This window comes from Rhinolophus hipposideros (assembly GCF_964194185.1).
Source record: "Rhinolophus hipposideros genome assembly, chromosome: 25".
Lineage (NCBI taxonomy): Eukaryota > Metazoa > Chordata > Mammalia > Chiroptera > Rhinolophidae > Rhinolophus > Rhinolophus hipposideros.
The window spans coordinates 27,412,308-27,428,441 of record NC_138071.1 but is presented as its reverse complement, the minus strand read 5'-3'; the positions used below and the strand labels follow the sequence as shown (position 1 = coordinate 27,428,441).

At 43.3% G+C, this 16,134-nt stretch overlaps 1 protein-coding gene across 3 annotated transcripts in view; it reads right to left on the bottom strand.

The window, feature by feature from the left end:
* GALNT11 (polypeptide N-acetylgalactosaminyltransferase 11) overlaps window positions 1-8,218 on the bottom strand; it is a 48,934-nt gene extending 40,716 nt beyond the window's left edge. The window contains exon 1 of one of the 3 annotated variants that reach the window (XM_081038099.1): window positions 8,092-8,218. The gene's annotated coding sequence lies outside the window, so the exon portion shown is untranslated. Of the gene's footprint in view, window positions 1-3,184; window positions 3,346-3,450; window positions 3,628-8,091 lie in introns of those variants that run through there. The other 2 variants (XM_081038095.1, XM_081038098.1) reach the window with 2 other exon arrangements.
* Between the last annotated feature and the right edge of the window lie 7,916 nt (window positions 8,219-16,134).

The window sequence follows — 16,134 nt, the reverse complement described above, 5'->3', positions numbered from 1 at the left end:
CAGACTCAGGTTAGGTTATAATGTATATTGAAAACTCCAGCGCCACCACCAAATTTTTTTAAAAAGGTATGTAATTGTTAATGATATGTGGTAGGCAGAATAATGGTCCCCCAGAAATATCCACATCCTAATCCCAAGAATTAAGGTAGGAGGTGGAATTAAGGTCGCTAATCACCTGACCTTAAAACACAGAGATTATCCTAGACTATCTGGATGGGCCCAATGTAATCAGAGTCCTTAAATGTGGACGAGAAAGGCAGAAGAGAAGATCAGAATGATGCAACGTAAAAGGAACTTGACCCACTATTGCTGGCTTGGAAGGTGGAGGAAGAGCGCCACGAGTAGGATTTTCCCCTAGAGCCTCCAGAAAGGCACACAGCCCTGCCAACATCCTGAGTTTAGCCCCCTGACACCCATTTCAAACTTCTAACTTCTCTCCAGAACTCTAAGATAATAAATTATGTTGTTTCACAACACTGTTTGTGTTATTTTGTAATAGTATAGCAAACGATTACTAAGAGAGGAGATAAAGTTGAATCATATAAAATGGCCAATTAAAAAGAAACAGTGGAAAAAAGGAATGAATACAAAACAGTTACAAACATGGAAGATATTAATCCAACTATATCAATCATCACTTCAGATGTGAATGGTCTCAACACAACAAAAGAGAGAGACTGTCACAGTGGACAGAACAAAACAACATCCAACATGTAGACATAGTTGTTATCTACAAGCAACTAATTTTAAATATAAAGAGTAAGATACATTCAAAATAAAGGGATCAAAAAGTATACTATGCTAACACTAACCAAAAGAAAGCTGGAATAATTATATTAATTTCAAACAAAGCAGAATTTGTCTGATAATCAGGGATAAAGAGGGTCATTAAATGTTAAGAAGAGGTAGTTCTCCAAGAAGATGTAACACTCTGGAACATGTATGCACCTCACGAGAAAGTATCAAAATACGTGAAGCAAAAACTGAAAAATGAAAAAAGAGACAAATCCACTATTACAGTTGGAGACTTCAACAACACTGTTAGTAACTGACAGATCGAGCACACAGAAAATCAATACGGAAACATGACCTGAACAGTATTATCAATCAACTTGATCTGATATTTATAGAAAACTCCATCCAACAACAGCTGAATATATAATACATTCTTCTCTCGCCCACATTCATCTATGTAGACCACATTCTGGGCCATAAAAATACACTTAAACAGACTTAAAAGGTTAGAAATCATATAAAGTATGTTCTTACACATATTGAAATTAAACCAGAAATCAATAACAGAAAGCTAAACAAAACAAAAAATAAATACCCCTCAGATATCTAGAAGTTAAAGTCTCAAGAGAAATTTATTTTGAACGACATGAAAATGTAACATCGAAATGTGTGGGATGCAGCAAACGCAGAACTTGAAGAGAAATTTATAGCACTAAGTGAATATATCAGAAAAGAAGAAAGACCTGAAGCCGATCACCTAAGCTTCCACCTTGGGAAACCAGAGAAAGAAGAGCAATGGAGGCCTACAGCTACGGGAAGAAAATGAATTCCACTCCTAGGTACACACCCCAAAGAGCAGAAACTCAAACATGTGAACTCAGATTCAAGCAGCATTATTCACAGCGGCCAAAAGGCGGAATCCACCGTGTCCATCCACAGGTAAGTGGATAAACAAATTGTGATAGAGTACCATTCAGCCATAAAAAGAAGTGACGTCTCACATACGCTGTAACACGAGGGGACCTTGACCACGAAGTAAATGAGCCAGATACAAAAGGGAAAACATTGCATGATCCCACTTCCACGCGGAATCTAGAATAGATTCCTCATAAAAGAATAGAAACTCATAAAAGGGGGAGAAGGACGGGGAGTTACTGCTGGATGGTTCCAGTTTCGGTTTGGGATGATGAAAAACTTGGCAATCGTGCTGATGGTCACACAACACTATAAATTTACTTCAGCGTACACTCAAAATGGTTAACATGTATAAACTTCATGTTATGTGTATTTTATCACAATTTTTTGAAGTAAAAAAAAAAAGAAAACTCAAGTTGCGAGGAACAGCAAAAGAAAATGTCATGAGAGGATGTGAAAAGCGTGGACTCCTCTTCCGTGACGTTTAACATGAGACGCCCAATGTATCCACACTGAAGGCAGGTTTTCTGAGTCCGAGTTTTCCGAAGGCAGAGACCATCTCGACATACGGCATTTGTAGGGAAAAGGGGAAAATGGAGTGGAATATGTTAAAAAAAAAAGTCTAGCCTAAAACTGATTTGGGGAGGACAGCAGCACCACGACATCTTGTTCGGTGCACAGCAGCATGAAAAGCAGATTCAGTAATTGAATTGAGTCATAATGTCGTTCCATGTTTGGAAAACCAACCGTTTTCATAATACAGAGGTAAACAGGAATGCTGAGCCAGATCTTTTTTTTTTTTTTCAAAGAAAGGGTTTATTTTTTTTAATATATTTTTTTACATTTGTTTTTGCCTTTGTGTGTGTGTGTGTGTGAGAGCCCACTGGCCCCTGTGGGGATCGAACCGGCAGCCCTCTGAGTTAGGAGCACGGAGCGCTAACCGCCTGAGCCACCGGGCGGCCCAGAGGCAGATCTTTAATGACAAAAAAAACCCCACAGAGTTAATCCATCATGAGTATATTAATATTCCTCACAGGGGTAAGTCTATCGGAATTGGAGGGCGGGGACCTGACAGTCTCATATGTATGCAAACAGCACCAATTTTAACATGTGCAAAATGGTACAACACAGATAACCCAATTTCAACAAGCACATTGCAAAAGAAACGAAAAGGGAAACGTGACAGAGACTCATCAGCCAAATGCCATGTGTGGATCTGGTTAAAAGTCCTGACTGGCACAAACCAGCTGTTATTTAAAAAAAAAAAAAAAAAAAAAAATTAAAAAAAAAATTTTTTTTTTTTTAATTTTTTTTCCCGACTCACGGGGAGACGCGACCACTGCCCGAACACCGTGGAAACTGAGGCTGTGAGGGGCGCCGTCTTCGGCTCCCTCTAGCGTTCCCGCGGGCCACTTCCCACGGACGTTCCGGGGACGCCGCAGGGATGGAGCCGCGCGCCCCGGCCGGCCCGGCCCCGGTTCCCACTCGCTCCGCGGCCCCCGCCCCCCGCCCGCGGGAAGGACGCGAGCCCCACCGGAAGTTGGCGGGCGCCGCGGTCTCCGGCGTCTCCGCGCTCCACACCGCGGCCTGAAGAGCGAGATCGGGCTTCAGGCGCCGCCCCAGCGCCGGCCGCCGGGCCTGCTCTCCGCCACCGCCGAGGGCGCGGGCCGCCCGCCCGCCGCAGCCTCCGCCCGCGGGGCCTCGTGCAGGGGCCGCGCGCGCCGAGACGCCCGCCCGGGGCGCGGAGGGGAGGGGACGGTGGCCGCACGGGGTCAGGCCGCCGCCGGCCGCGCGACTCACCCGCACGCGGACGCGGGCGAGGCAGCATCCCGGCCTTCCGGGACTCGGGCCGGGGCATCTTTCCTCCGCCGCAGCCCGGTCCGAGCCGCATCAGCTCCCGCGCCGGCGGCCGCGGGCCCGCCCAGGCCCCGGGGGGGCTTCCCACCGCCCGCGCCGCCGCGTCGTCGGCTGCAGCCCTAGCGCCCGCCCGCCGAGGCCACGTGACGCCCCCGCCCTCCCGCGCGCCGGGGTGACGTCACCGTGCGCAGGTGGCGCGCTGCGACCCCTCTGCGGCCGGGCGCCCTCAGGGCCTCCCGTGGGGCCTGGCCCCGGGTCTGCCCGGGTGGCCTTCGGAGGTTTTCCTGCTCTAAACAGCCTCGGTGAAGACAAGCGTCCTGACACGTGCGGAAGGATGGGCACCTCCCTTAACACATAAGAACCGTGGGTCCAAACGCAGGCTGGACAAGAAACCCTTCGGGGAAGCTCTGCAGAAACCTCCCACGTGGGCGCTCCAGTGCGACATGCAGCTCTCCTGTGGCGCGACAGCGTGAAGCCACGTCGCTGTCGCCAGGCGGCTTGCTGCACGTGCTGTCGCTTCCACCCCACTCCGGCCAGGCCGACTGCGTTTCACCGAGATCCGCAAGTTACTCGCACAAGACGAAGGACGCTGAACTGCCTCGTGGAAGAGCTGGACTCGTCTGTCCCCAGACACAGGTGGCCCGATGGAACACAGACCTGAAGTCTGAATTTCAGATAAAATATAACTTGGTTTAAGTATGTTCCATGCAAGTCCGTATGGTGTATCCAAAAACTGAAATTTAACAGGCTTCCTGTGTTTTCATTTGCTAAATCTGGCAATGCTCACCCCAAATTCTAACGTTAGTTTTCTCATCTGTGAAATGGGGATAACGTATTGTGTATCCAAAAACTGAAATTTAACAGGCTTCCTGTGTTTTCATTTGCTAAATCTGGCAACCCTCACCCCAAATTCTAACGTTAGTTTTCTCATCTGTGAAATGGGGAGATAACAATAGGATCTAGTTCATAAAGTTGTGTGGAGGAAATCAGATAATCCATGCAGAATATTTCCCACGGGGTCTGAAACAACGAGCGCTCAATAAGTGTAAATTCTTAATTATTTCATACAGATGTGTCTGAGGATAAATTCCTAGAAGCATGCGTTAGTTGTAGAGCTCCCAGGCTTGATTTTAAGCCTTGTCTGAGCATTTGATCATACCCAAAACGGTGTTTCATGACAAGCCTTGAGCATGTTAGCTAGCTCCAGAACACAAATCAGATTTTTAAATTTCCATATAAAAACAAAAAATTGGCACCTACAAGCAAGTATAGATTTCCTTCCAATCACACCAAGTAGTAGCATGTTGATTCTGATTTGTTTTCCATCCCTGAATCAACTGAAACAATATCCAAGAGGAGAATGTTTAAACAACATGCTACATCATTCCTAACATTTATCCACTACCTGAACTAAATTATTACAAAACTGAGAGTTAATATTAGGCCCAGGGCTCTAAGGAAAAGAACATTCCTTTTTCTTTCAACAAAGCTGATATTTACAACATCCTCCTTTATGCTTACACACACACATATATATATACCCACACAGAGGGTGCCCCAAAAAATGTACACACATTTTAAGACAGGAAAACTGTATTAAAATTGTAATACTCAATATATACCAATAACAGAAGATGAATGCAAGTCATGTTTGACTTCCGCAATTACAAGAGGTGCTCAAAGTGGCTACCATCAGCATCCAGACACTTCTGATTACGGTGAACTACTGCTTGAGCAACGTTGACCAAAGTGTCCACTTCTGTACATTTCTTTGGCACCCCCGGTATACAAACATAACTTATATTCATCTTTTGTTATCGGCATATGTTGAGCATTACAATTTTAATATTACAATTAAAATTTTAATACAGTTTTCCTTTCTTAAAATGGTGTATACATTTTGGCACTTCCTGTGTGTGTATATATATATATATATATATATATATGTGTGTGTATATATATATATATATATTCTCAAATTTCAAAACTATAAAAAGTTACTTCAAGAAGATACTCTATATTTATACTACTATAATTATTTTTTCCTTCTACCACAAAATTTCTATTTCGTATTTTACTCTAATTTTAATAGATTCACGGGTTCCTTATAATCAAGTTTTATTAATTTCTAGAAGCAACTAAGGTATGGGCCAAGAATATGTAATCATAATGTGGTGCTTATTTTGTGCAGCCAGATCGACCATTTCAAGGTTCAGTCAAGTTACTCCAGCCATCGGAAATACACGAGCACAGGTTTTTCCCATGTCTTTCTAGCACTAGACTTTATAGAGTATTTTGCTAAATACATAGGTATAAGGAGATCATGAACTGGTCCTTTTTCCTTCACACTGTATGTATTATCTCAAAGAATACAAGCTCCGTGGAGGGAGGGACCTTTGCCTGCTCTGTCTGTTACACTGCAACACCTAGGAGGATACCTGGCCCATGACCACTCACTCGTCCATTTAATGAGCATAATAGATGAGTCAAGTTGTTTCTTGCTGTAAAAACTAGCTTCTGTTTTCTCCAGCATAGGCTATGTTTAGTGATCCTAGCCTAAGTCTCCCCCACTCCTTTTTACTCCTTTCTGTGTGTTCTTTCACTCAGTTTCTCATTCTCTTTGCCTTTGTGAATTACATATATTTCACTTTCCCAGCCATCTGTACCAGGGTGAACACAAGAGCCATCCCTGTAACCCGAAAGACGTACTTAAACAATTGGGGGGGGGAGGGGTGTTCACACGGGATAGGTATGGAATCTAGCTGATGCTTCCCCGATCCCAGCTAAACAGTTCTCAAGTCAGAACACAGATTATCAATGAGGCACTAACCCAAGAAGTGTCAGTAGAGCTGTAGGCCAGGGTCATGGGAGGAGACAGACATGAAAAAGAGAAACTCGGAAGCAGGGAAGAGGGAGTATCTCCAAGTGTCAGTAAGGTGGACAGGGACAAATGGGGATTCTGGCCTGGAGAGCTGGACCAGGGCACCCAGGCAAGTGGACGGGACATCAGAAACTCAGGAACCCAGGCAAACAAGGTGTCAGTGCCAGAATCTACACTGGCAGCAGGAGAGGAGTTCAGTACAGGTGAGTGGAAGTTGGTATGTACCAACCAAGGCTCTCTAAGAACGACTTTCCGAGAAGACCCAAGGGGGCCAGGTCACCTGTCGGGAGGAGGGATGGAGTTGGCAAAGGCTCCAAGAGTGGGGCAGCCCCTATGGTCTCCAAGGACCAAGTGAGTTGGGCAAATAATTGGAGATAATTGTATGCTGGAGTCTTCACTGTGTGACAGTGACATTTCTAATGTTCAAGGTCTTGCCACCCCAGAAATTTAGTGGCAAATGAGTAACAAAGTATTAAGAGCTATCATGAAAGGAGGAAAGAAAAGGCACTCCTGTTGTAAACTATTTTGGTTGTATTTCTTAGTGCATTTCACAGAATTTCATGATGTTCCAAACTTGTACGTTTCTTTATGTTGAAGGACCAGAGGACTTTTTAACCCTTTATAAATGAAGATGATTTGTTTTCCTTTCAGCGGCTGACTTTAAATGCCTCCAATTCTGGGAAGACAGTGTCCAAATACCATTGAAATGACTTGCAACCCAATCGTTTCCTTAATTCAACACGCTCACTAATGTTTCCATAGGGAATGGATCTCATACTAGGTCTTCGTAAGAAAACCTGCTCCTAAATGGAAATAAAGAGTTTTCATTACACCAAACAAACCTTAGATAATAAAATCAGAACATAGATTAACAACATAGCAGTATATATTTTCATCATCTGAACTTAAAAAGAAAAACCCAGCCTTTCCGGTTTCCTCTGTCTAGGGACATACATCCGACCAGGGACACACATCCAACCTGGGACTCACCGCGCACATATTCACAGCCTGTGCTGTGGTGGACCAGGGGTCCATATCTCTCACCATATCACAGAGAGAGTCTTCCACATTCTCCCCATGTGTCTAAAAGGAGATCTTGTTGGGGTTACTGTCCATAGCTGTTGTGCATGGATTCTGGATGGATAGCTTTGAAATTAAAATGGAACCACATGCATGCATCCTTTTAGGTCCCAGTAATGGGTTTAAACCTTGGGGCAATGCACAAAGGAAGGGACATGGCTTTGGTATAGAAATCTTGGACTGTTGGTAGAAAAGGAGTGGATGTTCTTGCTTGGTCCTCAAACTGCCAGCAGCCATGTCACTTGGGAACTTAGGTGGAGGAGTGACTCTAAAGAGTTGCCCGTGGGCATGGGAGCTGGGAGAGAGGCGTTTGCTTCAGAGGGACAATCCTTGATGGGGGGACAGAGGGAATAGATCAAGGGAGGAAAAAAAAGACTACTGTGTTGGTCTATTTACTTCTGAGAAACTTGAGTTTCCCTAGAAATTAAAAGTATGGTGCAAGTGTAGCAGAGTGAACTTATTAAGAATAGAGTCTGGAGATGGGTTGAACGGGTGCTGCTAATTGAAGGAAAACAGAGGCAAGAACAAAAACTGCTATCTGGAAAGGCCGTAGAAGACTTCTGTAGAGAAGGCCCCCCTCTGTACGCTCTCCCAGCTTTCCGGACCAGAAACGTGTGCTTTACCTTGTATTCATCCAGCCAAACATGTGCCAGTCTGAGGTTGTTATATGTCATCGCTCTGATAACTCCAGTTTGGTTCCCCATGTGCTGCTTATTAATATGTCCAACTCGAGAGCAGGGCAGTATGAAGAGTTGGCCTCCACACATCCAGAGCTACATGTAAGAAAAACAGAAAACATTAATGTATGTTTGCTTGTAATCGGCAGCTGTGAATTTTTTGAAAGACATACAATAGCTAACATTTATTAAGTTTCTTATTTCATTCAGTCCTCACAATAACCCTAAAATGTAGCTAATGTGGATTATCCCCATTTTACAGATGAAGAAACTACTACATAGATTGATAAAGAAGCTTGCCCAGTGACACAGAGCTGGTAAGTGGCAGAGCACAAGGTTCAAACTCAGGAAATATGGCCCTATAGCTAACTCTGAATACTAAGTGATTCTGCCTCTCTCATACATGACCAATTCTGGTGCTAATTATGCGTGAAGAGGGGCAAGATATTTTGTCTTAAAATAGTCTCGAACAATATTCTGAGAGTCACATTTGCTGAAGCAATTAAGTATCGTTGGATGTAAGCAAGTAATGAGAAATTCTGACCACGGCTGAATTAAATCATTCATCTTTTTTGTACTTAAAACCCTTTATAATGCTTGTTTTTAATACTTTTTTATTACGTAAAAGTAAAATATGACTACCGAAAAACTAGCAAATGTAGAAAAGCACACAGAAAAACATCAAAATTATGTTTCATCCTAATACTTTATTAATGTTAATTCAGGTACATATGATGGGGAGAAAGGAAGGCGGACAGAGACCAGGGATGATTAAAAGTAGAACTGACCAGATTCCCTGAGGGAGAGTGGAGACCAAGCAAGTACTCAGCGGGGGCGTCAGGGCTGGTCATCTACCATAGAGGGAAAATGGGAGGGGGAGTGGGCGAGAGGGAGTAGAAATTAGGTCTGTTTTTGAAATGTTGGGTTTAGCATATCTAGGGGACAGTCGAATGAAGGTAACCTGTAAGCAACCGGGCGCACACAGAGCAGTGCATGTCACACATAATAAGAACTATGTGAATGAATGAAACACATTTTTATCTTGACGTCTTAACTTCAATGCCACTTCAGTAGGGGAGCCATCTAAGATATATCTTCCCCAAAGACAAGGCTAGTTTTCCCTTTTGTATGGCCTCATCGTATTCCTTACTTCTCCTGCATTACATTTATCAAAAATATAATTAAACAAATAATCTCACCCTACCCCAATAGAACGGAAGCTTCATGGCATTAGAAATCACTATTGCGTTGTGTGCTGCTGTATTTTAACAATCGCACAGTGCTTGGTACCTAACAGGCTCTGAATAAATAGTGCGGAATGAATGAATGATTGAATGAATGTTTCTTTTTCCGAATGCCCAGCATGTGGCAAAACCTGATGCAGAAGGTGCTCCTTAAATGAGGGCCACATTGCACCTAAGTAGAACTCTCAAGAGAGTCCTAAGTTGAAACTTTAGATTTGGGTATTGTCACCATACAGGAAGGTGTCAGTTACAGCCATGGGAGTTGATGCAGGTCAGCTATGGAAAACACTAGTAAGGGTGTGGCACAGGCGCCGGCCCATCTGAACAGAGATGCCACCACAGGTCCTGGTGGCCCCGCCCTGCCAGGTGCTATCCCTTTAGTTGCTGGCTCATGGGAATGCCCAGAGACCGTGGAGAAGGGTGGGGTGGTTAGGCTGTAGGTGAGAGGTACTCACTTGGCTCAGATTAGAGATTCTTCCCACCACAGAAGGAAATCTTGGACTATATTAACAAGCACCATGGCTGATGAGCACATGGGGTGAGAAGAGAGGGTTGACAAGAAGAACAACCTTGGGAACACCCGTGTTTAAGAAATGTGCAGAAGAAGAAATTCCTGTGAAAGAAATTGAGTGCCACCAAGGGGAAGGGGAACCAGAAATGTCCTAAAAATCCAAGAAAACTTCTGGCAAGGGCTGTTTGACAGTGACAAATGCTGCCGTAACCTCAAGTATATGGAAGACCAGAAGCCACCCATCAAGGACATCAGTATTCAACTGGTGACAGTTCCCGGAATGATGTCACAGGATACTGAGTGCCCCCTGGACAGTGATTTACTAAAATGAAGAGGAAGTGAGAAATGAAGACGTATGCGTATACAGGTGTATATACCATAATGATTTCCAGTTTCATCAGTGTTGTAGCAAGACACTCAGGATTTAGGAGTAAGGAGACACCTCAGCCCTCCTGAGTTGTCTCATTTTACAGATGGAGAAACTGAGACCTGAACTAGTCCATATGTTTAGTGGCATCCAGTTCCCCCTACCTCCTACTCCTGTGTTATTTCCACCCCACTGCAAGAACCAAGACAATCAGTATAATAAAACAATTCCACAAATAGATTCAAGTTATTACATTAACTTGATGCCATGCAGTAGAAATGACATTATGGTAAGAAAATCGGGTATTTTATTGAATGTTTTCAATTTTTGCAAGGAGCCCCATAAATTCGTGTATTTCGTGTGACACCAGAATGATACCAGATACTCATGTAGAAAAATGGCATAATTGCCACTGCAGATTAAGTGACTTGAAGTTAGATTTCACTCCCTATGTACAAAGGTAACTATGTAAAAAAAAAAAATCTGAATTACCCTTAGTGAAAGTTCCAAATTTTCCCCTCCCCAGAAGTTCATGCCTTTGTCGTACTGTCCAAGCTCATTAAAATAATGCCGTTTCATAGCAAAAATTCCTCCAGCCATTACAGGAGACCTAAAAAGGAAGGGCACATAAATATCAAATTGATTCCATAGATTCAGTCATTATGGATTTTTGCCAAAATTAAATTGAATATCAGTGATAACGTAGTTAAAAACTAGAAAACCACCATATTAACCAATACCAAAATTATCGTAACATTTAAGTAAGTCAAATTACTAAATCAAAAGCGTAACTATCTAAAAAGTAGGCCATAACTTTTACTTCTTACATCAGCAATATACATCACGTCAAATGATGTCAGCAATATATATTAACTGTTGTCTTGGTCAGAGAGGAAATCGTCTTCAGAATGTGAGTTTCCCATGGGGATGACGATTGAATTGAGTAGTGATGTTTCGAGGTCCCCCTTTCTAAGGGCATTAAGTAAATTGTAATATTTCCTCCTGGGAAAACTAGCATGTTACAAAACATCTCTTTTTGTCCACCAGTAGCAGGGCCCAATAATACCAAACTAAATAGTTTGAAAATAATTGTATGTTCATTCATTCATTTGTTCAAAATAGTATCTATTAAGCATCTCTAATGTGTTAGGTATAAATTAGTGAGTCAACAGGCAGAGGTGGAAGTAGGGACACCAAGTAGAGGTGGTTGCAATGGTCCCAGAGAAAGATGATGGAATCTTGGATAAGGGTATAGCGATGAAAGTGGTCAGATGTGGTCACGCTTTTGATATATGCTGATGATAGAGCCTGTATATTTGCTTACGGGTGGGCTGTGGGATATTGAAGGAAGAGAAAAGTTAAGGCTAACACCCACATTTTTGGCCTGTGTACCTGAAAGATGGACTGTCCATGCACTGAGATAGGGAATGCTGTGAGCAGAGCAGGGTTCTGGTGGGAAGATTCAGTTCTGCACATATTTGAGATGTCTAGTCAGCATTCAAATGGAGATGCCAGTAGGCAGGTGGATAGCTGAGTCTGGCATCCTGAGAGAGGTCAGGGATGGAGACTTAAATATGGGAGCCATCGACAAAAGGAGGATGAGATTCACTCTGTGACGACGGGAGGTGGAGAAGAGGACAAAGAGTTGAGACTTGGGCACTTCGATAGTAAGAGGCCGGACAGAAGAGGAAGAATCAGCAAAGGATGGGAAGGAGCAACTGCTGAGGTAGGAGGAAGACCAGGAGACGGTGGTGGTCTGGAGGCCAAGGGAAGAGAGAGAGCAGCAGCAGCCAGCACTGCAGACGGACCAAGTGAGATGAGGACCGAGCCGTCCACTGGATTTTACAGTGGGAAGGCCATTAACAAGCTTGGCGGGAGGCAAAGCCTGATTAACGTGAGTTGAAAAGACAAGAGTTAACAGAAGCAAAACTCAAGGACTTGCTAGGCTGTAGTGTTAGAAATTCACTCATGTAGTTTGTGACACCAAGAAGTTAATACCATGTTTCCCCGAAAATAAGACCTAGCTGGACAACCAGCTCTAATGTGTCTTTTGGAGCAAAAATTAATATAAGACCAGGTCTTATTTTAATATAAGACTGGGTATAACATATAACATAACATAACATAACATAACATAACATAACACGTAACATAACATAACATAATATAAAACGTAACATAACAAACATAACATAACATAACATAATACCAGCTCTTATATAAGACCAGGTCTTATAATTAATATAATATAATATAATATAATACTGGGTCTTATATTAATTTTTGCTCCAAAAGACGCATTACAACTCACTGTCCAGGTAGTAAAAGAAGAGAAGGGAGCTCGGTGTCAAAAGTTGCCAGTAAATGTGGAAAGTGACCTGGAGGAAGTCCCTTCAGAAATAGCCTCATAAATGCAGTTAAAAGTCATAATATTTAAATTGTTCTCACATTAACACATACAGTTTCCAAAACTAATAATCTAAGAAAGTCACATTCACCTCGACCTATAAAATTAAAGATGGAAGCCCTTGGATAAACATTTTATAAATGAATTTGGCAAAGACGTCTACTTTTTCTGGACTATCCACAGTGCTGGCACTTCCGCTGATCAGCACACAACTTGTTCCTGAGAACCAAGTCCACATTCTAAAGATGAGCATGTGAGATTAGAGGGATTCTAACCGTAGAGGTGGGGAGAACTGGGGTGAGATGCTCATTTTCAATGGAAGAAACTCGTGACCTACCAAATTCTATTGTTACAGACTTGTAGAAACAAGATAAATAACAACATGTCATTAAACCCAAGAACTTAAAGGACTAATCTCTGACAGCTTTCTTCCGTATGCTATTTCCCCATAGCCAGAAGAAATCTCACCGGATGGGTCTAGTGGGTCCTTCTGGTCCTTCCATTTCATAAGAGAAAACATTATCCCATTTAAATTGTAGAGACCAGGTGAAAGCGCCTCTCACAACAGGAGAGGGCTGGTATTCCAGGGTCATGTAGTCAATGACATCTATCAGAGGGCACACCACCATTCTGTGGTCGTCCCGGATGGCAGCCAGCAAGGGCTCCAGCCATACTTTGTTCACTTCACAGTGGCTGTCCAGGAACACGAGAACATCCCCTGGGGAAGCAAGAACATGGATGAAATAGCTGACAACCCAAATCAAAGTTCAACACAACCAATTTGTCAAGCATTTAACGACTATATGCTTGGCTCTCAAGATGCTTTCCGTCCCATTGCGGGAGACAAGAAACACATACTTTATTTTGTACCAAAAATGTGGGCTATCATGTGCTACAAATGTTCAGAAAGAGTCGGTGAGCTGTGGTGTAGAGAGTGGGTTTAGGGAAGATTCTAAAAAAGCAGGTGGAACTGAGCTAGCCTTCAATTAAAAAATATTTTAGCTTGCCTTTGATCGATCAACTCAATTTAGCAAATATTTACTGTGAGGATACCTTCTTTGGCACTGATTTTGGTACTTGAGATGTAAAGATAGATAATTCTTTTTGCTTTTGAGTTCAAGCTTTAATGAGGGTCTATTCAGCTTAGAGAACGTGGGGGGAAATGGCCTGGCCAAAATAAAGAGTATGTGTTCGGTAATGACCCGTGCTGGCTAGACTCCAGGAAAGGGGTCCTCTTGCACCCTGTGATAGGACCGTTCATTGGTGCAGTCTCTTTTTAGGACAAGTTAGCAGTATGAATCAAATTTTAAATACGTACTTCCCTTTTGCCCAGCAATTCCATTTTTAGCAATTTATCCCTAGGCACAAGCACACATTTGCACAAAGATACATGTACAAGAATTGCCAGTGCAGCATTTTTTTCTTTTTTTTTAGTAATAGTAAAAACTAAAAATCAACTGAAAAATAGCTGACCAAATTATGGCAATCCATCCATGGAGTCCCCATGGAATACCACACTAGGATTAAAAACTAATCTGAGTCTTAAGTACTGTCACGGGAAAAGTTCCGAAACATTAACATTAAAAGAGTAAGTCTGAGGACAGCATAGATAGTGTGATTCCGTATATTTCAAAAGCTTAAAGCTACGTACGCGTGTGCATGTGTGTTGAATGCATAAAACCAGACATCTATAAACACTGTGGTTTCATGCTGGGTCAGGGGCTTGTGCTGTGTTTGCAACAGTGAACATGTACTGTCTGTGTCTCAATCAGCCAGGCCAATTACAGAAAAAGACAATCTGATTTTGCTTTTATTTGGCTTTTCTGCTCAGTAAGGGATCCCTGCTAAGGACCTAAGTTTCTCATTGGATTGCAACAGGGCTTGATGAAATACCCTTGGACGTTACCCATCTCCTTTGGTTCCAGTGTAATATTCTGCCAACGACCTCTGAGTCTTCAGGTTCCAGGAAGCTTGATAGCTCGAAAGCTCAGGCCCCCTCGGGACTAGTCCCCCCGCAGTGCTGACCACTCAGGGCTTGTTCTAGGCAATGGCCCCTCCCCAGGGCCAGGGCTGTCCTCATCCATGTCTGGTCCCCTTACCTGGACGTGGGACCTCTCTGCACCGCTCTTGGTGGCAGCCCAGGGAGTGTGCTGTTCAGAGCTCCGTTCCAGAGGACTCTCTGTGAGGAGCGGGTCTGACAGCTTCCAACTGTTTGGGATCTACTGCAGTGTTCACACCAAGGCCTTGTTCTCCCCAGGGGGCTCCCAGCCAATGAGTAAGCAGTGTGTGTGTGTGTGTGTGTGTGTGTGTGTGTGTGTGGTGGGGTGCAGGGTAGAGGAGAGCTAGAACTGGCACACTGGGGCCCAATGCAGGAATCCTCGAACAGGTGACCTTTGCTCGGGGTTCCCCACTAGCCCTGCTGAGCCTCTGTGAAGCTCTTTCAACCCCGAAATCCTTCCTTCCCTCTCTCCCTTCCCAGGTGTCAGGCCAGAAGCTTCTGATCCACACTTCTCCTTCTCCCCTTTATCCTTCACAGACATTTCTCTTTGTAAACTGTTTCTCTTCTCATTCGGCCTTGAGCTCACAGGCCCTGACCTGACGCCCGTCCTGGCTTGAGTCTCCTGTAGGTCAGTGTACCACTCCCCCCACTAAGGTTTGCTCACATCTTGACAAGCGTGGTTCCCACCAGCACTCCAGTGGGTTCCATGCATGTCCAACTCCATCTCAGAGTTTGTATCTGGGGGAGCTCAGCCTATACCAGGGGGCTGACATGATGGTCCCTGCAAAGGAATATCTTCTATCTGAAATCACAAATTGACATTTTGAAGCACAATACTTCCAGAGGCAGATTAAAGTCTCATACAGCTGAAATACGTTTCTGCTCTGTTTACGCCAGTGCAGACAGGGAGAGTCTCCACGAGGACTATTTCTGCAGCAGCAGAAAGATCTCTGTGACCTAGACACTGGGTCGTGTCCCAAAAGCAATGTTCATACCTGAAGCACGAGACGCTCCAATCAGCCTCGCTCGAATCAGTCCCTCTCTCTCTTTGGTTCTTATTAATTTAATCTTTCCCCGAAAAATTTCTAGGTGATAGTCTAGTTTTTCTTTCAAATCATCTGGAAAATAAAAAACTCAACACTTGACAACTTATAAACTATAATTACGGAAATTAAAACAGTTTATCACAACTTCAATTGATTCCTCAAAATCATGCTAATCCACGGAAGTTCCAACTTTGAAAGAAATTTTTATCCCATGTAAGGGAGAGAAAGAAACATGATTCAGCATTGAAACTAACTAAATATTCTAACTAAATTAGTTAGTTCTAACTAACTAAATGTTTCTAGTGACATATTTCTATTTTAATAAGTCACTTAAAATTTTAGTAGAAAAAGCATTAAGCTATGGCGCTTCGGAGCAATCGGACTTTATTACTAAAAAGGGTGCTTCTAACTTGGT